The sequence below is a fragment of the Anoplophora glabripennis genome, unplaced genomic scaffold (genome assembly GCF_000390285.2).
Source record: "Anoplophora glabripennis isolate ALB-LARVAE unplaced genomic scaffold, Agla_2.0 scaffold118, whole genome shotgun sequence".
Taxonomy (NCBI): Eukaryota; Metazoa; Arthropoda; class Insecta; order Coleoptera; family Cerambycidae; genus Anoplophora; species Anoplophora glabripennis.
In genome coordinates, this window is record NW_019416233.1 from 961,705 (window position 1) to 987,252 (window position 25,548).

Genomic DNA, 25,548 nt, shown 5'->3' on the forward strand with positions numbered 1-25,548 from the left:
AATCATTTGAAACATAAATAATATCTCGTGTGACAATTGATTTATTTATTAAATTTTTCAATTCAAAATTTTTATAATGACACTTCTGAGATCATACGATAAACCTTATTCTAACCTACTCTATCCTGCGACAATACTTATTATAAATCATAAAATTAAACAGATATCAAATACCTAACGGATATTCCGTACTAAACAACGGTGCATTTATTTGTAGTTCTTTGTGAATTTTACCTTTATTTAATTGTCCTAAGGCACTGGGCTTCGTATTCCAATTGGTCCTGAGGCTTTACGTCCTTCGATGAAAACTCTTGCTTTGTTAATGTTCCTTGGTTGAAATTTGAAATCTGTTTTTGAGTCAGTACACCGTTCTTCTTCACTGCTGTTAGTGCTGTTCCGTACATTCGATTCTGAAAATGGTGAATTGTGTCGTTTGGGTTCTCCTTGAGCTGTTACTATTATAGGATGGCGTTTTTGAATTGATTTTGGCTGGGACTTACTTGTGCATCTTTCCGACTGAAAAATTCAAGAAAAGTTGTAGCCGGCTATTTTCCGTGCTTATACTGCTGTGGAGACGTTTTTTTCAATAATTTACTCTTGGCTAAATTTCGGAAGCGCGCTTAATTTTAATTTTCAAATCAACTAAATTTTGTTCTCATTTGTATCGCAGGTATCGCAACTATTTTATTTTTTATATACCCACTATGTTTTTTTCTTTCATCACTTATTCTTAATCCTAGTAACACAGAATTCAACCAATCACAAGTTTTAATTTTGGATAAAGTTAATTACATAATATTTTAATTAAATTATTGTTTGAAATCCTCTCTTCGATGTTATTTTTTTATGTCATACACTAGATTCAATTTTATGTACTATCTCAATTTCAAAGTGCCTTGATCACTCCTATTGGTTGACGTCTGTCAAAACACATACTACTTTTGGTTTTACATTTTCCTCAAAAGAAACTTGGTCAAACTTATATTTTATTTAAAATTAATTTTGATATTTTAACCTGCCTTTGCCTTTATTATTTAAATTCTTAGCATTATTCATTTTGTTAAAATGTAGTACGCGATATAATGACAAAATAAATATAGATTTGCTTTTGAGCAGTTTATAATAGTTAGGGATTAACTTTGACAAAGTGTATTTATTTATTTCACGAGAATATATAATTTTATTCCAATTTCGCACATGGCTTAACGCAACTCGTTTTCAGGAGCTTCGGGAGGATATAATCTTTCTAAAAGATGTCTGGATTTTTATTTATTTATTGCGTAAACTTCCAAGAATGGAAAGTCCGTAGTAAATAGAAAATCCGGATTTGGTGGTATAATAGAGTCAATGCAAACTGGAAAAGTTAATTTAAAGTAAATTATTTCTAACATTTGATTTCAGAACGACCGCTGTTTGACGAAAGTTGTTTTTAATGACAAAAATAAAAGTACTAATTTCGTAATAAAAAATATTTCTATTCTTCTTACGTCAAGGCACATTTAATGTTTCTTTTTTAATTCATATTTAGCTTATTTTAGTGCATTTGTCACGTCTGTACCAAGTTTCCTGTAAACAAACTACTAATTATTAATTATACATAATTATTATACATATTATCACCACTCTGCCACATTTATGCATCACAATGTTATTCATGATCATGCAAATTTTCTCTGAATGCCAACGCTTAAATGGCTTTATAATAAAATTGATTATTAAATTTGTCCAGAGAGGCAGCCACAATAGACCTAATGTTAATGTGATGTCAAAATTTACTTAATATAGAACGCCAGTGATCTATGAAGAGATCTAATAAAGTTTCATGGCGTAGAGGAATTTAGTCATATCGTAGGCATTAGACCGTGGAAAACGGGGTAACCAGGTGCACTCCGTTGTGCTTTGTTTATTATCTGCTAATTCTTCTCCGTTGTAGATATAACCTTGAAGAACATAGAAATACGAAATCCTTGCATCACATTTTTAAATGAGATATATTTTTTGAGTAATTTTATTGTACAATTTACAAATGTAAAATTTTATTTTAAGAATGCACCAGACGAATAAATATTCTTATCGGGAGCCTCTCGAAACGAAATGCAGTTGTATGACTGCAGGCGAAGGAAAATTCATGTGGGTAATGAAGTAAAAGATTTTTAAATAAAGTAGAATCGCGTCGATTCGAGCACTCGCCAATCTATATATTTCCATAATTCTAATTCTTGATTCGCCATTTCCCTTTCATTTATGCATGTATATTAAAATGGAATTTTCATACTCATGTATATTCAATTGCACTTCGATGTAAAAGACTTTTGTCGTACATTACAACTGGATTCGAATTGTAAAATTTCAAATTAGCAAAGACAAAAATATAATTTTTAGCTTCGTGGAAATCTCGTGGATCCACTTCATCAAGTTTTAGAAATATAGATTAGTTTAGATTACAGACAATATGGTGAAAATGTATAAATATAAGAGGAAATACACATTTTTATCTCTTTTTTTAGGGAACCATATAAGCTACGATACTATCCTAGCAGAAATTATGGAAAACTACCAACCCCTAAGCTATTTAATGAATGTAAAAATACATTCCTTCAACTCCGGCTTCAATATTTTTCTTTTTTACTAAATAAACTCTTGGTAATTTGTGAAAGTATGTTGGTACGACTAGATCTGATTTCCCTTTGAATTAGTTTTTTTGACGTCTTTAATTTCCCAGAAACATTAGTCATGTTTAAATATTTTTCATTATTTGACAACAAATTTCTTCGGCGTAAATATAAAATGATTAATCATTCATAATTAATTGTATGAATTCTTTTATTCCGTGACATATTTTCATTTTTTAACTTGACAACACAGTGCCTTGCCGAAAATTGTAAATTTTTATTAATATCTGATATCCGAGACACCCGCTGCCGTCTGGATTTGTGTAATAAACCAGATGTACCACTAAATGAAAATCGATAATAAAATATACAGCATGCTCCAAGTACTATTAGATATTTCAGTGAAACCCCTATAACATTAGTTAGTTTTTGTTCGGATGGGAATGCATTTTGACATCATATGTGACGTTATTACATTTACCTTTATGTAATAGTATTTTCGTACATACACATTTCGATATTCGGATAAAATTCGGTTTAAAATTACATTATAGGCTCAGCAGTTTGAAGAAAGAGAAAATAATGTTTTTCATCAAATTCAAGCAACAATAAATTTCGAACAAACTACATTTTCGTTACCAAAAAGATGTCACATCTGTTTTCGTTGAAATGGAGGTATTTTTGAGCATTTACTCAAATGAAATCATTAAAATGATGACTAATGTTATTAATTTCTTTATTCGAATAAATAACCGAATGATTAGTGTTTGTGATGGCATTTAAGTAAAAGTGTATTAAGTTGTTGTTTGTGAATCACCCTGTGGAAATGAATATATTAGTCTCTGTTTCATGACCATAAATTTGTAATAATAATAAAATCGTTCATTATTCAACATATAGATGTTTCTATACAAAAGTTCGTTAAAATTATTAAGATTATCACTAAGAATTACTGATATTCGTAAATAAAAATATACCTTCAACAGTGGCGAGAGTATTTTTCCGTCAAAACCGAATAAAACAATTAATAAATCCTAAACGTAAGGTTAATTGAAAAATACATTTTAACTTTAATTTAGTATTAAAGGGTTTGATTGGACACCTTAGTCCATCAGTGAAAAGCTCTGCAGTACAAAAAACATGTTGATTAATGATATAAGACCGTTATCCCTGAAGTCAGCCTTTCCCACATCTTGTTTTGTGGGAGCCTTTGTTCAGTTCAAACTAACTCATTATTCCAAGGTTGATAATGTTAGTTACAAGATTAAAGTTGGATTTGGCGATTTTGCAAAGTTATCTTGGGGATAAATTCAATTCAAATATTCAAAAACCTTGAAGTTTCAAGTGAATATTGACAGTATATATTCTGGCGAATGCGCCAGTATCGAAAGACACAAGTAGTTAAAAGCATTAAACATACTTAATTATTTTTAATGCAATTTTAATCAATATTACTAGGATATAATTATTTGAGAAAATTGAATTACAAGCAATTTACTAGTACCTACTAACGGCTTCTCAATTTGTCCTTTGTTTTTGAAAAAACGTATAGATATTCTTTGTTAGCTAAGTTACAATTATATAAAACATTTATGTTTCACCTAAAATGGTTGGAATATTCCCCTTCAAAAGTTGACGATTTGTTTTGAGATATCTTACAAGTCTTTCAAGATATCTTATTCATATTTTAAACCTAGACTTATGATGTCGGGGCACTAATATACGCAGTATTCTACAAATTCGTAATCCTATAACGGTTGTATTTTTTAACCTGAAAATTAAAATATCTCAAGAAATAAGCGCCCTACGAAAAAAATGCCAATAATTATAATTTAAGAAACTTGAAAAAATTCTAATTGTTCCTATGTTAATGGATAAACTCGAAAATTTTGGGGATAAATGGTAATTGATAGTTGAGACTCCAAAAGGTATGTATAAAAATTGGGAGCTCAAAATAATCATCGGTTTTACCGTGAGAGAGAATTGAAAAATAAGTATAATTCTGTATTATCTTAATTAACAATTGAATTGTGCGAAATCTACCTGGCCGATTTAGATGAAAAAATTTCTGCAATACTACCATATCATGAAGTACTCAGAACTATATTTTTTATATGGCTGCTCTAAATTCAAGGTCCGAAATACATTCATGAATTCACGATTTTTTTTTTTCAGTCTATACTGTATTGCAGCAACAATAAAGCACATGAAAATTTCAGACAGCTTTTATTTTGAAGAGAATCTCAAAACGATTTTTTTTCTTTGACTATTTTCTCTAATGTCAATATTTTTCGAGTTATGCATGAAAGAAGGGAGAAAAATATCGCAACTATTATTTTACATAACATTTAGAACTATTTCCAACAAAAATTACTATATGAAACATCCATACAATCTACTTTTAAAGCAGATACCGACTGGACTACCGGTATAGGTAAGGGGTAGTTTTAGGGGGTAACTGCCTCTATTTTGCCCCTAGCTTGAAAATTGAAGGTTTTTTGAACGAAGATTCGAATTTTACATTTTTGAACAATTTCCATAAAACAAATTTGCAGAAAATATGGTATGTCCATGTTAATTTTACAAATATTTTCTTGAAAGATTTGTTGCGTTTATTGCAGTCAAAGAAACAAACAAATTTTTTCCATCGATAACACAACTAAAATACTTTTTTTTTATAAAAATTGCTCGAAATATGTGCACCCTCATATGAACCTAAATATAAATTTTTCTAAAATGGTTTCATTTCTCATAATTTAACTCCAGTACCTACTTCTTGTTTCCTTAATATCAAGATAATCTCTAGATAGATAATAATTATAAAAAAAATGGTATGAGAAAAAAAGTGGCGAATGAAATATTGATTATCATTAAAACTACGCTGTACGCAACATATTTTCAAGTATCTTCCTAATTATTAATTTCATGAGAAAAGTTTATATGTATAAGAACCCTTACTTTTTGATGTAATGTTCGTCCTAAAAGTGTCGGGAGACAATTTCGGGCCAATCTATATATTAGTCAAGCCATTTTTTTAAATGTTCTGTCTCTGATGCCTTTATTATGTTCTTTATCAATAATTGGTAAATAAAAAGTATTTTTTTTTCTATTATGGAATGTTTAACTAAAAACAAGTCCAATAAGTCTTATAATATTGAAAATGTATTATTTCATTCAGACATATTACTCTTTTGTGTTCTAAGAAGCCTGCGAAAAACCAGCTGGAGTAAAAGGATTGCTGAGGCATGCAAGGCCGCCTTTCATCGCAACAGGCGGCACACTTTAATTTAACGGGGGACAAGACAGTCTCGAATAAGTTCTAGTGAAACCTTACACTAGATCCTTCAGGACTTTAATCACGTTGTCTTACAGATATTTTGTGCATGTAGGTAACAAGGTAGAATTTAAAAGGCTAGTGGACGTTACAATAAACTTAAAGAATTATTTAATTAAAATGTATAATTAGTCCAGCAAAATGAGAATGTAGATTTTAAACTTGGCACAGTGTAGTTCTTCTTATTTTTCTCTTACTCTCAAAACATTTTGTAATGTGAATGATATTTTACGTTTACTTTACTTATGGTTACTGTCGTATAGTTTATATTGCTCGGCATCGATAGAAAGTAAAATTGCCAAAATTAAATTAAACCGTTTCAAGTTTGTTAGATGATAATGTACAAGTAGTTAATTTGTATACAAAACAGTTCCTAAGTGGAATAAAATCGAATTTGTTAATCCACTTTTAATGCTATGAGTGTTCTAATGAATTTCAAATTACTAAACTTATGTCAAGATAATGCTTAGATTGGGAAAGTTATAATGGAGGATGATTTTAAATGGATTGGAGGTAAAAATAACTGCGTTCGAATTTCTCGAATCCATTTTGTATTATGCTTGAGCTGTTGTTGTGTGGTTCGAATATCGATTTATACTATTTTTGGTACCACAATGCATAAATCAAATACCTTCTATTTAATTTTAATATCAGTTGACAATGGCTCTATCGATTGGCTAGTTTGTAGTTTACTTTGCATATGAAAATAATATACCCACAGTTTTTTTACATAACCCTTGCAACTTTTATACAAGTTCTCTGACTGAAATTTTAGTGTCATTTAAGGATCAATATATAAACAATAAATAAGGCGAAAATTACAATTTTCATGACTGAAAACATACATGGGTATTGAATTTTCGCAACCGAGAGAGTTGCACTAACCAAATTTGGACAGGACATAGCTAATACAATGTGAAACATCGCTCTACTGTTAAAAATGTTGTCAGGGCCGTTTTTAGTGGTGAAAAAATTCGAAATATTTGGAATTATTCAATTTTCGTGGCTGAAAACATACATAGGTATTGAATTTTCGAAACCCAGAGAGATGCACTAACCAAATTTGTACAGGACATATAGGTAATACAATACGAAACATCGCCTTACTGTTAGAAGTGAAAATTCGAAATATTTATAATTATTCAATTTTCGTGGCTGAAAACATACATACCTACCGAATTAAAATGAAAATGTATGAAACAAATTTCTGGTGCAACCAGTAACGCTTCCTTTTTGAAATAAGAATGGTGTTTAAGTTAAGGAAGGTACTTTTTTCCAGTTAAAAGAAAACAGTTGAGGCAATGTCCTCTAAATTTGGCTTACAGATTTAAGGTTTGATTGACCACCAAAAATATATTACACATTCTTTTTTTAATAGAGGAGCATAATTTCGGAGTGTACCCAAAAATTTTTGTTCACAAGTTACTTTTAAAGCAAAAATAATAATAATTCAGACACTTCATCTACGAATGAAATAAAATATTATTCAAATATCAAGTTTCATCTGTTTTTTGCGGTAATTTAAAATAAATGCATACTTCTGTCATGAATGAACTCGAAAACCAGGCGTTTCTGATTACATATTTAAAGGATTTAAGATTTATGGAACGTCCCATAACGATAAATTCACAATTTCAAGGATTTCAAGATCTTATTTTACCTATTACATAGTTTCACAGAAACATAGAACAGGTGAGAATAGCATGAATTTAATCCACTTTCAAGTGCGAACTCCACTAGATACTATATATTACGTTTCTATTCGAGTGTATTTAATAGAAGACCTCTAATTAATGGTGATTAATAACCGAGTTGAGTTTAATTAGGGCAGGGAGACTTGTCTTCTCTTAACAGGTACGTAAACACCCTGGGTCCGGGATCTTGAACGGCTGGGTATTACAAATCGATAAAACTAATAAGTAAATGCTTAGTACTGGGGGTAAACGCGGTTATAAATGGCCAATACAGGCTAAATGTATTGCATATTGGATAGTGTGTCTCATTAATAATGCAACAAGTTGTTAGTGGTGAAGAAACCAAACTTCTTTCATTTGATGGCGTAATGCTAGTTTCACAGGGTGCTACGTTAAGAACTGCAGATATTGCATAAATGCGCATAGAGACACGGAATGTACTCAAAACCTCATTCAGTTTTACATTATTGGTGATAGATACGACGAAGCAGATTTCTTTCGTGGCTATAGTTTTAAAACACCTCTGTCGCTGATGACGAGCATTGTAAATATTAAGCTAATTATAGTAACATAAGTATACAATTATGCCTTTTGCGGTGAAACTATTACTTACCCCAAATATACTGAGTGATCTATTTCGAATGGAAGCACTGCATATCAAGAAGTAGGAAAGGCGGATACAAGTCCAATTTTTTTTTAATATTCAGTTTCTTTTACCGTTAGAGAACTTCCATAAAAGCTAAATATTAATTTAAACGGTCTTCATCAAACTTGCTTGAAATTTAATAAACTCAGAATCCTTTGTGTTGCCTCTAACGGATTTTTTTCGCCTGGTTAATAAAGTCGGCCCACTCAGGAACGATGCAAAGTGTATTGGAAATATTAATTGGCGGTTTTAAACTCAAGAGAGGATTAACTGCCTACTTGGTTTTGTAAGGTGAATTAATTAGAGAGCTAATTGAATTATACAAGGAGATACCGGATGTAATTTAAGTACCTAAAAGCTTTCCTTATTCTAAAATAAACCTACCAGATATTTGAAAAAATAACAGTTTAAAATTAGTCGTTTCAGAGAAAATAATCCATAAATGCGATTTCAAATACAATGGCGTCATAATAGTTAAAAAAATCTTTGATGCACAAATTTAAAATATTCTCCTAAAAAATAAAAAACTGTATTTGTACCAAAACAGTCATAAAGATTTATTTATGTGAAATCAGAGGATTTTACTATCTATACTTGCTTTTTCTTTTAACTATTTACAACATTTACTATTTTGTGTGTGTGACAGACATGCTATAGAAATATATATTTCTATATAAAAAGTGGTTTAAATAAATTGTCTATTTATTGAAATACAATTAGAAAGCAAATGTGCAATTTTCAAAACACCCAATGTCATCGAAATTATGGGGTTCTGAGTTATAGTGTCTACCATACGTAATTGTATTGTAATTGTATTGTATTGTATATTATATTGTATTTTGTATTGTATTGTATTACATTGTATTGTATTGTGTTGTGTTGCATTGTGTTGTGTTATCTTGTATTGTATTGTAATTGTATTGTATTGTATATTATATTGTATTTTGTATTGTATTGTATTACATTGTATTGTATTGTGTTGTGTTGCATTGTGTTGTGTTATCTTGTATTGTATTGTAATTGTATTGTAATTGCAAAATTTAATTTTTATTTAGTTAAATCAGTCCCAGTTTCATTACTCTATTTCAAACATCTTCAATATGTGCTATATATTTTTCAAAAACCTTGGCACCCTGTACCGCTCAACTTTGGGTTTAAAATAACTTTTTTTCTTAAAGTAATTCATCCATAATAACCCATAATATTTAGTTTACTTCTTGTACCGTTTTATGTAAATCAAGGAAATTAGCAACGATTTGTGAAACCCTCATGAAATGTGCCTTCTTCCAATTTAATTACGTTACATACGAGGTTGTTGCTAATACAGTTTTAAAAGTCAGTCAACCCTAGCAAATATCCATAGCAGTGCCGTGGCTACATATGGTATTTAACGTAATATGAAATAGATTTAATTATATACGCTTAGGTAATTGCCTCATAGCATGCAACAATTTTAACACCGCTTGCACTTTTTCTATTAACTAATAATGCACTTTATTTAATTATCGAATAGCAAACATTAATATTATAAGTTTAAAAAAGTAATTGAAGATTTTATGTATAATATAATTTAAATATAAAATTTATATTATTGTGGTCATCCGTTTAGTGCTAAAAATTTGTCGTAATTGCAATTATTTATAAAGAAGTAATTAAACCTGCTTAGTAGTTTTCAAGCCATCTTCATATGTACTTAGTCCATCTTAATGTTCATTGGAAATTAAACCAGGAAGCAATTTTTTGTAAATATATTACATACAATGTGATTCAGTCTCGTAACTTTTTTTTATTCCACGGATCTTCCACACTATAAGGAAATATATATTTTGGGTAATTTCCGTGCTTGGGATTCGCAGATATAACGTCGTTAATCAAATAAAAATATCTTGATTTACCTCTTACCTCTCACATTCCATCGTGGTAAAGGCTCAGGAACAAATATTCCGCGATATTCATTATGGAAATAATAGAATCATGAATATTTATTACTAATAATTCATAATTGTGAAGGACCCACAGCGAATTGTAAATTTTCAATAATTCAACACAAGGATTGTAAATAAAAGTTTAACGAACAGCACTTATTGCGCAAAGAGAAAAATGATGCTGATTCTGCTATGATCTCTATAAAATTTTTAATAGAGCGGCTTCGATTAGTGAAAGTTTAACGTTATATAAACATAAAATGTTTTTAAAATAATATCAACAATAAAAATAATTAAATAAATAATGTTGCTAAAATAGGGTAAATACATATATCAAAATATTATGTGTTTTAATGAAATAATTATTGATTTTGATTTTCTACAGGAAAAAATTTCTAAACCAAAATGCTGTACTCTGGAAAGGAAGATATAAACAAATAATGACAAATTCAGTAAAATTATATTTATAAGTACCAAAGTTCCTAAAAAACACACGCTACTGAAAAATTGGCAATAAAGCATAAACAAAACATTTTGTGCATTGCAAGAGAAATAAATAAAGTTATAGTGACACTGAAAAATATTGAACACATACATTGTGGCTCCGAATAGATGAAACTATTCTTGTAAGAAACAAAAAATTTTGCTGTTGAACGAAGATCTTCTAGGATACAGACCGAGAAAACCCAATTTATAGCTGAAACTTTGGATGAAGGAGGTCAGGTTGATGTTGTATATACCGATATTTCCAAAGCTTTTGATCGGTTTGATCATAATTTATTTACATTGAAATTGGAGTCATATGGTATATCCCCTGCTCTATTATATTTGTTTAAATCTTATTTTAGTAATAGGTACCAACTTGTGCAGTATCGTGGCTTTGAATCATGTAAATTCCATCAATCTTTAGGAGTTCCGTAAGGCTCAGTCCTGGGGCCACTGTTGTTTGTTATTTTTATTAATGACTTAACTGAATGCCTCGATGTCAACTATTTATTTTATGCGGACGACCACCTGAAGTTGTTCTTGGAAGTTAAATCTTCTACTGATTGTACTTGATTACAAGATAATCTTGACAGATTACACAGTTGGTGTAGATTTAACTCTGCTTTAAAATTACCCACATCTCGCACCAATTTACCAATAGCACCTCCACTGTATCAAAAGTATGAAGATCGACTTGTTATACATATTTTTTCATTCTATGATTGACAAAAAAATTGTTTGTCTAGCAAATGTAATGCTTATCTTGTATATGTTAGTTAGCTATTTGGGTTTTATTTGTCTGTTTTTGTTTATACTATGTTCTTTTGTCTGAATTTTATATTTTGATTGCTCTATTTTATGTAGTACTTATATTTTTATATTTAATGTTAGTTTGCCTTTTTCTTTTTTTTAGTTAAGGTTTTCTGTTTTACCTTATCCTATAATTGGAACTTTGTCCCGTTGGATACCGTAATTTCTAAATAATAAGTAAATACATTTTTCACTGAAATACAAACTTCCTAAAATCACTAAAACGTTTACGAATTTTTTTTGTTCCTTAAATTTTTCCAGTAATTTAATACTAGCACGTGTTATGTTATACACATTTGTTCATTTCAATCCCAAATAAAGGTTAAAGTTTNTGACTTCTAAACAGTATTTTCGGTTTTTCTTGAAAACGCCACCTCCTATCGACTTTGGACAAGAGGGCCTTTTCTGGGTAAAATTGAATGCTCTTTCATATTTTTCGAAAACATTTGCAAAATATCAAATCGGCTATACTTTTTTTTATAAAAATATGCATAGAGACCCCTCTATCTCCACCACTGGAACTAATATGCGATGATTTTCTGTGTCAAATTATTTGCCCTCAAATACTAAGTCTTTCGCCGCAACATGATGATTTTTTTTGTCAGCGGTTATTTAGTTAAAAAATAAATAAATAAAACAAAAATAAAATTGAACGCCCTGTATCTCAGAAACTAAGCGTTTTAGGACCCATATATATAGGAACTTTTAGACTAAAAATGAGGTCTCCTGCTGATTCCTGAAGTCCTGCTATTTAAATGTGAGACACCCTGTATAAATGAAAATATAAAAGTGTGAAAATTTTGCAGAAGCCTAATTACAGTCACAGTAACGAACCATAATAATGGGCATTAGCGACAACTGTTTAATAATGTTTCCATTACTAGAGTGCAAAGCGGGGATTGATTTTTGTAACTGGTCGCGTGACGAACGGATATACTAGCACACAGCACGAGAAACATAAACACGATAAACGCTAAGAAGAGGGTTGCAAGGCAAAAAAAGCACTACGAAATGAACTGCAAATTACCACGTAGGATTCGTTATGCCGAAACCGGCTGCCCTCGAGCTGACGGTAAATCCGGAAAGATTAATTACCGCTTGAAAAATGCAGCGGGAATCCGAGATCACACAAAGCTTGCCCCCCTGCACGATACAATAAAAACGTCACTTGCTGGCGAAGGGTAAAAGATACGTCCCTCGTTCGAATTTGGCTTGCGGATGTTTTAATGGAATTTTGATTCATTTTGTTGTGGACATTCAGTATTTCATACATTCACGTAGGGCTTGTGCGATATTTCGCGTTCGCATTCATTTTGGATTAGAATGTCTTGGTGTAATATTAAACATTTTATTACAAATCAGAATTGTTCCTTTTGCGATACTGAAGGTTACGAATTTCCGTTTGGGAGCTACATTTGAAAAAACCCACCAAAGGTTTTTGAACTTTAGCAACACCAAGCAATGATGCTTAAAGAAAATCTTATCTAAAATCTCATGCAGGTATATAGGGGAGATCGGTGTGTATTTAAAGAGGGTGTCAGTTAAAATAAGTGTATTCATGGTGCTATCAGTTTTTGTAATGCTAAAATAGACTGTCCAAATAGACAGATATATACATTCTTATCGTGTTACAACTATTTAATTTGTATCAGTCAATCAATTGTCATTACGTATATCGATATTACCTTTTATGTTTAAAGTTACTGATAAATATTCATTTTCTTCATTATTTAGATTGTTGCCAACTGAAATCATTAGTACTCTGCTCAGAGAAATGATTAAAGATATTGCACTGTAATAAATTCTTGTCAGATGATAATTTACACTGCTTCGCTTCTTCTTTTTTGTATCCTATTCCTTTTGTTTGGGCGCCAGCTCATATGAGCATGTAGCTGTAATATAGTTCAAATTTTCTTTGCTATGTTTATAAAGAAAGTCTTTTTTTATAATAAAAAAATTTAAACTAAGATAAAAGCAAATTTGTTTAACATGAGCAATCTTAACTCAGGGTAAAGTTCTGAAAAGGTTTGTATTTTGATTTTAAAATATTATATTGACCAATGGATTTAGATAATTGATTTTGAGAAAGGAAAAAAATGTATCTGAATTTTAATTGACCATAGTTATTCTATTTATCGCAAAAAGAATTTCTATCTAATTTAATTACTCTGATCCACTATATTTCAAATTAAATAAAATAAATATGTGATTAGCTAACACTCAATTTATTTTCTATTATTCCATCTCCTGTAAATAGAAGTATTCTTAACCTACCCTACGCCAATTCCTATCCTATAACTTATAATTAAACAATAATCTCCAAAATATCGATATTCAATATTAAAATTTTCACAAGTCTGTATAATACTAATTGTTTATATCTCTTTACACTATCCGATACACTAATTTCCTTTCTTCGGTCCTTGATCTCCTCTAGTTCTAGGTATTCTCTATCACAATTACTGTTCCTTACTTGACATCTGTCATATTCTTCTTGTTGTTTTGTCTTCTTATTTATATCTCTATCTTGAAACTGTTTTCTTAAATTCTTTCTTATAAATAGTTTTTCCTTTACTGAATACTTTTGTTTCTTGTTGCCAATAAAATTATCTTCCTTTTTTATTAAATATTTTACTTTTCAGAATTCTAGCTGTCATCTACCAACTTATTATTTTTTTCCTATTTACCCAACACTTTTTCTTTTCATGTCCCTTAAATTTTATTTTTAAATCACCTTTCTTAATTCTAGTAATCCAACTTCTTTTTACCAATTACATTTTTCAATTTTGAATATAGGTACTTTTTTATATTATATTTATGTAAATTCTTATTTGAAATTCGTTTTTATGAAAATTTTTAATTGGTCATATGCTAACTTCCACTTATTTTATCTTTTCATTCTCATTTTCAAATATCTCCTGTACTCCTATTGATTAACATCTTACTCAAACTTATAATTTATTTTAAAATCAATTTTAATAATTTTGTTTTTCTTTTGCCTTTCTCTTTAATTTTTTAAAATCCTTGCCCCAACTCATTCTATAACAGTACATTATTAATATATTTTCTAACAATCAAACAAAACAGTACTTAATTTGTATTAGCTTAACATTTATATTTATGTTATCAAGGATTCGATTATACAGGGTGATTCACAAATAGTGACCAGAAATGAAACCTCGTATTCTTTGGTGAATTTTAAGGGTAGACTTTCCTATAAAGTTTTTATCTAGGACGCTTTGAAAAAAAAGATACAGAGTGTTAAACTTCAAAAAATATTTTTAATTTTTTTAAATAATTTAAAAACTAGTAAGTGAAATAATTTGAAATTGAGCACATATATTTATGTAAACATTGTCCAAAATCTGAGGGCTTTTCTTAAAATTTACATGTTCCAGTGGCGGAGATACAGGGTGTCGGTTTTTCTAAATAAAATAGTACGCCACTGCTTTAATCAATTAATTTTCTACAAATTACTACTCTCTTGTTTTTCGAAAAAAACCTTGATTTTCGAGTAAAACTTAAAAAACCAACTGAGCACACACTTCGAGCATTCTGAGCTGTTAGAGGAAAGAATAAATAATGCTTTTCATCAGATTCAAGCAACAATAAATTTCGAACAAATTACATTTTCGCTACTAAAAAGATGACGGGCCTGTGTTCGTGGAAATGGAGGTATTTTTGAGGATTTACTCAAATAAAATTATTGAAATGATGATTAATTTCTTTATTAAACAAATAACCGAATGATTAGTGCTTGTCATGTTATTTAAGTAAAAGTGTTTTCAGTTGGTTTTTTAAGTTTTCTAGAAGTAGCACTAGTTAAATTTATATTTTCGGAAAAATTTTTCTTCGTTCATTTAATCCAAAATCAAGTAAACATTTTGAGCTTTTCTGAAAAATTTGCAAGAAGATATCTTGATTTGATTTTTTTGTTCCCTACTTCCACTTAAATAAAATAAATATTAACCATTAAATTAATTGGTGCCTGACTATAGTAAGTAAATATTAACAGCACATAAAACATATCAGTAATAAATTTTTGTGGAGTCCACGTAAAATATGTAGGTGAGGTGCAGCAATCGATTTATAGAGCAAAAAACGAATTCGCCCCTTTATAGGGAGTGATTTATGATTTGGGTTAGAGCCAATTTGCCGTGGATTAAAGCTTATTTCAGCAGTTTTAATTTAACGATATACCCCGTCTAGTCGCGTAAATTGTGTTTCTAGTTTGCTGCTTGATAATTTAATATAACATACGAGTAGATGTGTACATACATGTTGATGCGTTTCATAAAATAAATGTTTCCTTTTTTCGATTTCCACAAGATTTGTTTATATGATGATTCCTTTGTATGAAAATTTATATTCAATGTACTTTATTTTCCTTTTACAATATTGAAAGTGCTAAAAGAGTTGGTAAACATATCTAAATCTAGAAAACGGAGATAATAATAATATATATTTTTACAGCATTTGGGAAAAATAAAAAAAATTTTAGTAAATTGTTTCATCATATACTCAATATAACCTGCTACTGCTTTCATACAAGCTTTTAGTTTTAGTTTGAAAGTAAATTAGATTTTCCAAATTTAGACATGAGTTTCCAGCTTAAATTTGATTTTCCATTCGCAAAGGGAGAACTTTGCAGTTCACTGGCAGTTTTAAAGACAGATATTTATTAAAATCGTAGGTAGCAAAATGTATGTTTAATTAAATATTGGTGGAGCATATATGTTTGCTAAAAAGAAAACAAAACGTGAAAATACACTAACATTATTATATGTTTACTCGATAGTTCTACAAATTGGCAAGTCAGAAACGATTATTTATTTCAGAGAGATGTATGTCTCTTTGTAAAATGTTTTCCTGTGTAGTTTACCTTATCAATGTCTTAATAGTATGTGTCGACATATTCACAGACCTCAGAGATATGGAAAGCAATCTGTGTTCTAAACACTTGTTATGAATTATATGTTCACGCCAACATGAAGTTTGCATACAGAACTTAGTTTAATTGAATGAAAATGAACTTAAGTATCTTTGAAAAGCTTAAGGTTTCCTTAGATACATTACAGATGTATTTCTGAGCACCACAAATATATTTTACTACTGTAACAGTTAAAATTTTGAATAGGTAGATCTTCTTACATATGGTCTCCCAAAAGAATTGTCCATATTTTAAATACAGTGACACTTAAAACGAGATAATCTTAACGTAAAATGGATTTGTACATACAAAATTATTTAAATAAAGATATATAAATATATAGATTACTGTTTCTTATTGCTTGACTTTACTTTAAAGACACATATTAAGCTAATTCGACTAATTCTAGAAATATTACTAAATTTCTCATCAAATGAACTCATATGCTTTCGTACGAAACTTCAAACTTTGGAATCCCACTTTGAAATTTTAAGAATAAAAAGATGCTATGGCCTCAAAAGTTTTCTTCTTGATATATACGTATGCTAAAAACTTCTTAGCATCACGTCTTGCATCACTTTTCTAGATTACGGCAAAATAATTCATTTTTATGAAAACATCGTATAATAAGTCTTGTGTCCAATCAAATTTTGTATAAAAATTAGCGCAATCGGTTAAAAAAAAGCAGTAGCTATCTATATTTATGATTGATATATATTCCTAATTTATTGTTAACAAATAGTGAGAAACAAAAACTCCATAAAATATTGAAACAATTGAGCATTTTAATTGTCAGCATATTACCGTGTACAGCTCAAGGTATCATAGGTTGAACCCCTGTCACCGCTAAAGAAATTTTTACTACGTTATAGGGTTTAGTGGGCGAGTGAAAGTCAAAGATGTCATCCTCAAATGGAATGTGTGGCCGCAAGTTCCTTGTCTCTGTAATGTCAGGCACGTTTAAGATTCTTAACCCACGACAAAGTGGGGGTTCTTCAGAATTTCCAAACTAGGGACGATGGCGGGTGTTTACAGACACTTTTACCTGCTAGCTTGATGTATTTGACTGGTTTTCGTAGCGAAAGTGAAACATCCATTCATTGAAATCCTTAGAATGTCATCTTTAGATCAGACTACAGAACTCTCTGTTGGCAGTAGTGGCTCTTTCACATAGTTCCCTATCTTCCGGTTTATTCTGTTTATTATCAGTACAACAATACTTATCTTACCCTTACGCAACATCCAAACGTACTAATTTCACCCGTCAAAATAATGCATAAATTAAAAGAGATGTTTAACGAGCAACTTCTTCCAATAGGGAAGTGTACATATCGAATTTTATGTGAGATAAACAGAATATATCGGCCATTCGCATGTTCGGCATTAAACCCTATTTGTATCTACTACAAAAGAGTAAAGGTCAAGCTTATATTTTATTTCTAAGACGGCCGCCTTTATATCCTCTGACATTTTATTACTTCAGGGCTATTTTACTATTGTCAGTGATTTAAGTTAGATCCTATCTTCTGTACTTGAAAGCAGGCAGTAAAATTATATTAAATTTGTGATAGTTTATTATTGTATTAGTTTAATACGGTATATTTATAGTGTAGACACTTTTATATGGTTCTGTCCATAAAATAATACTGTTCAGTGGTTATAAAATCGATATTAACCCGTGTTCTAAAATGCGTTCGTTAAAGCAAGTTATTTGAAAATTATGCACCTGATAGGCTTCGCCTTTTTTATTTGTTTATTTTTGCTTACTAGTGCGAAATAAAAGTAGATAACACTTAAAATAGGTACGTGTTAAATTAGTACTTGATATAGAAACTCAAAATAAATTCAGATACATGTTTTAGCGTGGAATATTCTAAATTGATTCATTGGTTAATTTATGGTCTCATAATCTATAATATTTTACGACAATTAAGTGATATAATAATATTTACATTTTATAACTCTACAATCTTTTGATAGTTTGATCAGTTTTGATCCCGATGGGCAAGTTGTTTTCCCCAAATTTGCTTTGAAGTACAAAAATATCTCCTACCTAATATTTAGTAGTTAACCAGTTTGCAAAAATACAATGGGGCAAAATACGATTTTTTTTTACAATTTAATAATTTATTTATTTATTTTATTTATTTATTTAAGGACAAGGGACAAACACAGGCTTTATAGCCCAAAACAATGTCCACAAATTACTTAAAGCTAATTGAATATAAAAGTACAGAAAAGATTATTATAATAGAAAATGTTAATTTACAATAATAGTTCCCTTTAAAAATCTTTTAAAACTAATGAGCGAAATATGAAAAATATCTAGAGTACTACAGTATAAGTTAAAATGTTTGCATATTCTGTTTATAGGAGAATTTTGACCTGAATTAGTTCGATAAAAAATCTCATGAAACAGTGCATTTACTCTAAAATCATGCTGTGGTACATGTAAACTGATCAAAGCCCTCATATCACTATATTATTTCAATAAATATTTTGGTGAAATTATTTTCTGCTATGAAAATAAAAGTCCTTTAATAGGTAGGTAATAAAATTAAGTAATAAATTAATTTGCATGTTACTCATGCAAGCTCATAATACGAGTTAAGTATAATCAGTTAAGGATTTTATTACTTTTTTATGTGGAGGAATATGCATTCTGAAATATGTGGTGTAGTTGAAGTGAAGCATATAAGTAGTGATTTATATTTATAAATGTTACCGATATTTCTTTATTTATGTATTTTTTTAATGACTTCATTCGATTTTCTGTCTAGAAAGTAAAGAATAGCATTATATAACAGACCTTAAAATTTTGTAATCATAGCGTAAATGTGAAACTAAGAAAAATGTGATGCTTTAAGATAGTAGAAGTTATTTAATTTGAGTTTTTAAATTCTGCTAAGATTCATAGACTGGGCAATTCTAGATCTACAATTAATAATCAATCAGTAGAAATATTTTAACTGGTTATCGGTCATCATATGAAAGCGATAGGTGTTTTTAATTTAACTTACTAAATTGTAATAAAATTTACATTTTTTCAGCTAAATGATTAATGCATTTTTTATTTACTTCGTCCGCTAATTATTCTGTTGCCATTAGGTATACCTATTCGTGAAAACATGATTTTGCTGGGTTCTACCCTCAAGACAGGCTTCTTGATTCCTATGTTATTAGCGGACTGCCTTTGTTTTTATTAAGATAAGATGGTAAACTTTCTCTCAACAGATACTCTTACTAAGTAGTAGTTTTTCTTAAAACTTTGTTTCTTACTTTAGTTAAATAAATATTTACTTAGATTTATTTTCACTTGTACCTGTACCTTAGAATAAATAATACATTCTTGTAATGCTAGATATTGCAGCATAAATATTGTGTTAATATGCTTATATTTGGAAGTATAATTAGAAGAGTTACTGATATGGATCTTCTAAAAAAAAAATTAAATTACGCTTGAAATATGGCGCATTCGCCATTTTCTATGATTCATGTACTGTAAAGGTCTAGTAATCATAAATCATGGTTTTATTAAAGTTTAATTACAATTTCTTTCCAGTTTGAGAAAACTAGATTTGAATCAACATTCACGTTCATATTCATATATCTACAATATAAAAAAATACTTTTTATAAATTTTTAACATGTAACATTAATCTCTTCATTTAACTTTTTGACTTTTGAATTTGAACTACAACACAAGTAAAGGTAAATTGTTTTTTTTATGAATATGGGCATTGCTAGAACAGCCCTTAAAATTATACAGGGTGATTTGTTAGATCCCGATGATTTTAGAAAATGGAACAATTAATTTTTTATTTAATTTGGGCTTCTTAGTAACAACAAAAGTAAAACAATTTCTTGTACTAATGCCAACTATTAATTTTCATTATGGAATAATATTCAGTAACAAAGTACCAATTTTTTATACAAACACCCCATTTTTGTGCCAAAACAGTAGTTACAGAATATATGCCAAATTCAGTTAAATATTTTGTTGTCAAAATTGTAATACAATTACCAAAAATATACAAAACTTTTTTCAAAATTTCAATATTTAAAAACAAAATGTTTTTCACATGCTCTTCAAACAAATTTTTTTAAGTTTTACGAAGGTAAGTCCCTTAACAGAAAAAATTATTAGTGAAAATTAGTCCCAAAACCACATTAAAAATCTATGGGATGCAAGTTCATGGTTTATATGTTTGGTAAGTTAATATTAAATGATCTTGATTATTATCTAGAAATAATTTTCAAATAATAATAGGAATAAATAAAACCAAAAATATTTTAAATGTAACTTCTACAAGCACAATCTGGCTTGCGGAGTTACCTCACCCAGCAGGTGTTGTCGACGCCGTATTGTACGTTTTCCTATTTATCAACTTGAGTATTGCAGCAGTCCTGAGGAAAAACCAAGTTAATATTCACGCTCTCCTGTGTAGCAATAGAGAATTTCAGCAGCTTTAATGCTGTGGACATGGATTTCATTCTCTGATATTTATGATGTAATTATTTTTACCTACCGAGTATTTTATATCTAAAATTATCATCTCAGGGTATTTGTTTTACTAAATGGAACTTTAGATTATAGCTGTGTTGTGTAGGGTTCGAGTTTGTAAAATGTTTCTACAAATTTTACATCTTATATTTTTCATTTCTAAAACTGCAGTTAACATAGATTATGAATTTTTAAGGCAAAAATTTTATTTATCTTCCGAAGTAAATGTATGAACTATTTATTAACTACAATTTTTAGTGAAACTTGATATCTATCTATGTTTAAGTCACACTGAAAAAATATGTTGGAATAAAATATAGTTGCGAACTATTGAAATGTGGTATAATTTTGATAAATCAAACTTCTATGCGAAACCGAAACGTCACAAAACATAAATGTAAATATTCAGTCAGGCAGAAAAAAAAAATGTGGAAACAAAATTTGTAGGGAACTAAACAAGTGTGTTACATATTTCAAAATGTTGATGTTTTTTTATTTGCTAAAATACATTCAGTTTTCCTTCACAGAAAAAAAAATGTACTTTTCTTTTGTATCTTGGCTTTACATGAGTGGACTCGCTTTTGTGTTAATAGACGTGGTATATAACTTTTGGGAAATAATTTCTCCTGGGGAAACTTCTTAAAATATCTTCTCAAGATCATTAATGGCATAACAGGAAAGGGAAGTCCTAACAGCTGGTCTGAATTATTACAGCGTTTATAAACCTCAATATATCCGGCAAAGTTTCACCCTCAAATAAGCTTATTTGTATTCTACAAAGTTTACAAGAGTACAAGATTTTTTAAAGTAGCTTCGAATTGCAACACTAAATTTTGTATTTTGACAATAGCAACTAGTTTTGGTTAGTTGCAGGAAAGTATAATTACTATTATATTAAGTTATTTTATAACTTGCTTTATTTTATAATGATTATTTAATTTGAGTCAGATTTGTGCAAGAAAATCAGTCGGTTAGAAAAAGAAAGGCCTAAAATTTAACATAACTCATGCCTCTGATCATGATGTTCTAACAGAGAATGAGCACTGAAGATATCCTTATTTGTAAGGACGCGTCGTATTTGACTAAAGCACCTTATTTAAACAAATTAGAATATCTATTGGTTAGACTAACAGATTAGATATTGTTTCATTGTTACAGAATGGAGTTATAAACCTTGGTAAATAATTTACAAGATCCTGTTTTATGATGTGGAATATTACCTTCAAAAAGTAAAGACGTCGTTGAAATTCCTGTGAACTGTGTGTTTTTAAGGTAACGTTAGTTGCTTAAAATGACATTTCACCGACCAGAGAGAGTAGGAAGAAAGATCTAATCACAATTCCACCGTTGAGCCTTGCCTTACGTAACCCCATCGAAATTTTATTCTCGTTCATCTTGCCCTAACCCCTTGAAGCTGCACGGAGTTTAAAGAAAGGGGATCAAGTAAGCTTTATTAAAGCAGTTATAAATGTACTGCTTGAAACAAAATAATGCTAGGACAAGTGTTCCTCGGAGTTTGCTGTCCCATTAACAACTATCTTTAATTTATTAATAAAAACTTCTTGTTATCCTGAATGTTGGAAATTATCTAGAGTGTGTCTAGTGAACAAGAAGGGCAGTAAGAATGAATTGGTTAATTACAGGCCAATTTCTATTATTTGCAATTTTTCCAAAATATTTGAGATTCTATTACATGACTTTTTATACAGATCCTTGTCTCGGCTGTTGCCGTGGGAGCAATACGGTTTCATTAAGGGCAGATCCACTGTTGCTAACTTTGTCCAAAAAAACTCAGCTTATTAACGAGAAACTTGACAAGATGAAACAAGTCGATGTTATCGATACTGACTTCACTAAAGCTTTTAACAGATTCAACCACGACGTCTTGCTGTACAAACTAGATGGGTTTGATGTGTCCGAATCACTTCCGCAATTTTTTGAATCGTATTTACAAAATAGGTATCAGTTTGTTCAGCATCGTGGTTTTAAATCGCACAAGCTTCATCAAATATCTGGTGTGCCTCAAGGGTCTATACTCGGACCCTTACTCTTTGTTCTTTTTGTAAACGACGTCATGGTTGATCTACAAGTACACCATTTAATGTATGCAGATGACTTTAAACTATTTTGCGAAATAAACACCATTGCCGACTGCTATATGTTACAGAATGCGCTTAATGTCATTAGTCTGGTGGTGTCTGAATAATAATTTAGCACTAAATGCCTCCAAGTGTAATATCATTACATTCATCAAAAAAAATTCTGTAGTATTTGATTATAAATTGGATAATGTAATATTGCATAGACCCGATTACATAAAAGACCTTGTAGTTACATTTGACCCTACATTAACTTTTACAAAACATATCGACATAATTGCGTCATCTGCTTTCAAGAATATGGGGTTCATAATAAGGAATTCCAAAGACTTTATCTGTATTTCTACACTACGATTGCTCTACACTACCTTTATTCATTCTAAATTAGAATATGCATCAATAGTCTAGAACCCAATTGATGCTAATCAAATTGCAACTTTGGAAAGAGTACAGAGTAAACTTATGAAATCAGCTGTGTTCTTATTGGATGGTACATATCTCCCTCAGGATTTTCCGCATGATCTATTACTTGAGCGTTTCAATATTCATGTCCTTGCTAAAAGAAGATTTGTTTTTCAAAGTAACGTTTTTGTATAAAGTTCTACATAACATTTGTGGACTGTCCAGGCGTTTTAAGTAATATTAATATCAAAGTACTACGACTATCAGCTAGGAATAATAATGTTTTTTACCACAGCACGTAGTAACATCCTAGTAGCATCACCATTGTATCAAATTGTTTCCAAGTACAGTAAGATAGAAAATAATGTCGATCTTTTTTGTTGTTTGGGTATTGATATAAAAAATGCTTTACTTATGTAGTCATATCTGTGTTATTGTTTGTTGCCTTTTTATTTTGTTTTTTATATTTGTGTTGTTTGTAAGTTTGTACTATTTTTATTTTTTTGTTCTCTATTTTTCTCTCTTATAATTTTTTTCATATTTTATTTCTAGACTTAACATATCCTGATATTGGGCATCGCCTGTTGGATGTGTATTTTAAATAAATAAATATATAAGCAAGTTCTATTAAAATCTTAAAAATTAAAATTAAAAATGAAATATTGTTTAAATGAATCAAGCTAGAATATTCATAAGTATATTGGGCTTCTATGTGTGTGCATAATTAAATTCGAATTCAAAAGTTTGCTATTACAATGTTTTAAGTTGTGTACCTAGTGTAGCGTAGAACCACCGTTGCATAAAAGTTTTTAGTTCCATATATGAAACTAGAGGTCCCACTTAATTTTCTGTGATGTACCTAAATATTGAGAGCTTAAATCAATGACACAGAAAAGTTTCTTTTAACTAATGATATTATAGGAATACCTAACATCTATAGCAAATGAATTAATAAATTAATAAGTCTAAATTCAGATATAACAATTTTCAATGAAATTGGGATCATTTGTCAATAAAATTATCATACATATATCGGTTCCGAATTTATTTGTTCTCATTAGTATGCAAACCGATGAATAATTCAACTATTTTTGATGTCAGGTATAGGCACGCGTTGTGTCCAGCTTTTGAATTTAATTACATTTTTCAGGCGTTGTTAAATAAGCTTCACGTAGATAGAGTAAAAGTATCTGTTAATCAAATCGATGAACATCAATCATGGAAAATCTACAACAATGCTATAACCATATACAACCTCCGTAAATCACTGTAATAAATTTATCGTAAATTGTCGTCCATTACGATCGATACACAAGAATAACTATTGACGATGCATGTATTCGCGACACGTAGAATAAGGCAAGTGGATTCATAATAACAACTCTTCTTTGTATGCGATAACGTGTTCGAACACTTCCTGCAATCTCCAGCAGGAAGCTTTCAATATGTTCCAGCAGTTCACCCTCTAACACCTGCGTGTTAGCTTTGGAACTAACTGGCCATTTGGGGGATTAGATTGGAATGTAAATCACTTACCGGAATAGATATTCACCGGTGAAGTGTATTCCACATATAACACACTTGACAAAGGGTATAAATATGGTCGCTGCTGTTTAATTGGCAGTTAATATTCATCATTTCATGTCATAATTCATATTTGCACTGAAATACTATGATACCTAAAGTAATTGTTTTTGAATCATCAGTTAGTTTAGAAATTTTACTCCATAAGAAACTATAAAATAATGATAATATTTTTTGTAGTGTAAAGTAATAGTGTAGTGCAGTAGTAAATATAAAAGACAAATTTATAAATTTTCTGGCCCAATTTATATTATCAGCTAGCTAGGATGGGTTAAGTTCGATATTTTTTTAAAGTACTTCGTATATAAGAATGTTACTTCTCGATTTAATAGTTATAACTCTCAGAATTTGAGATATAAATCTCTTTTATAATGGTTTGTATACGAACTGTTCTGAGCTCAGTTAAATGGGAATAATAAAAAACATTCAGCTGTTTGAGAATTATAAAATTATAGATTAACTTTGACAGTATTCCTAAATCTGGGAGATAAAATAAAAGGCTTCTGCGAAAACCTAAAAGAA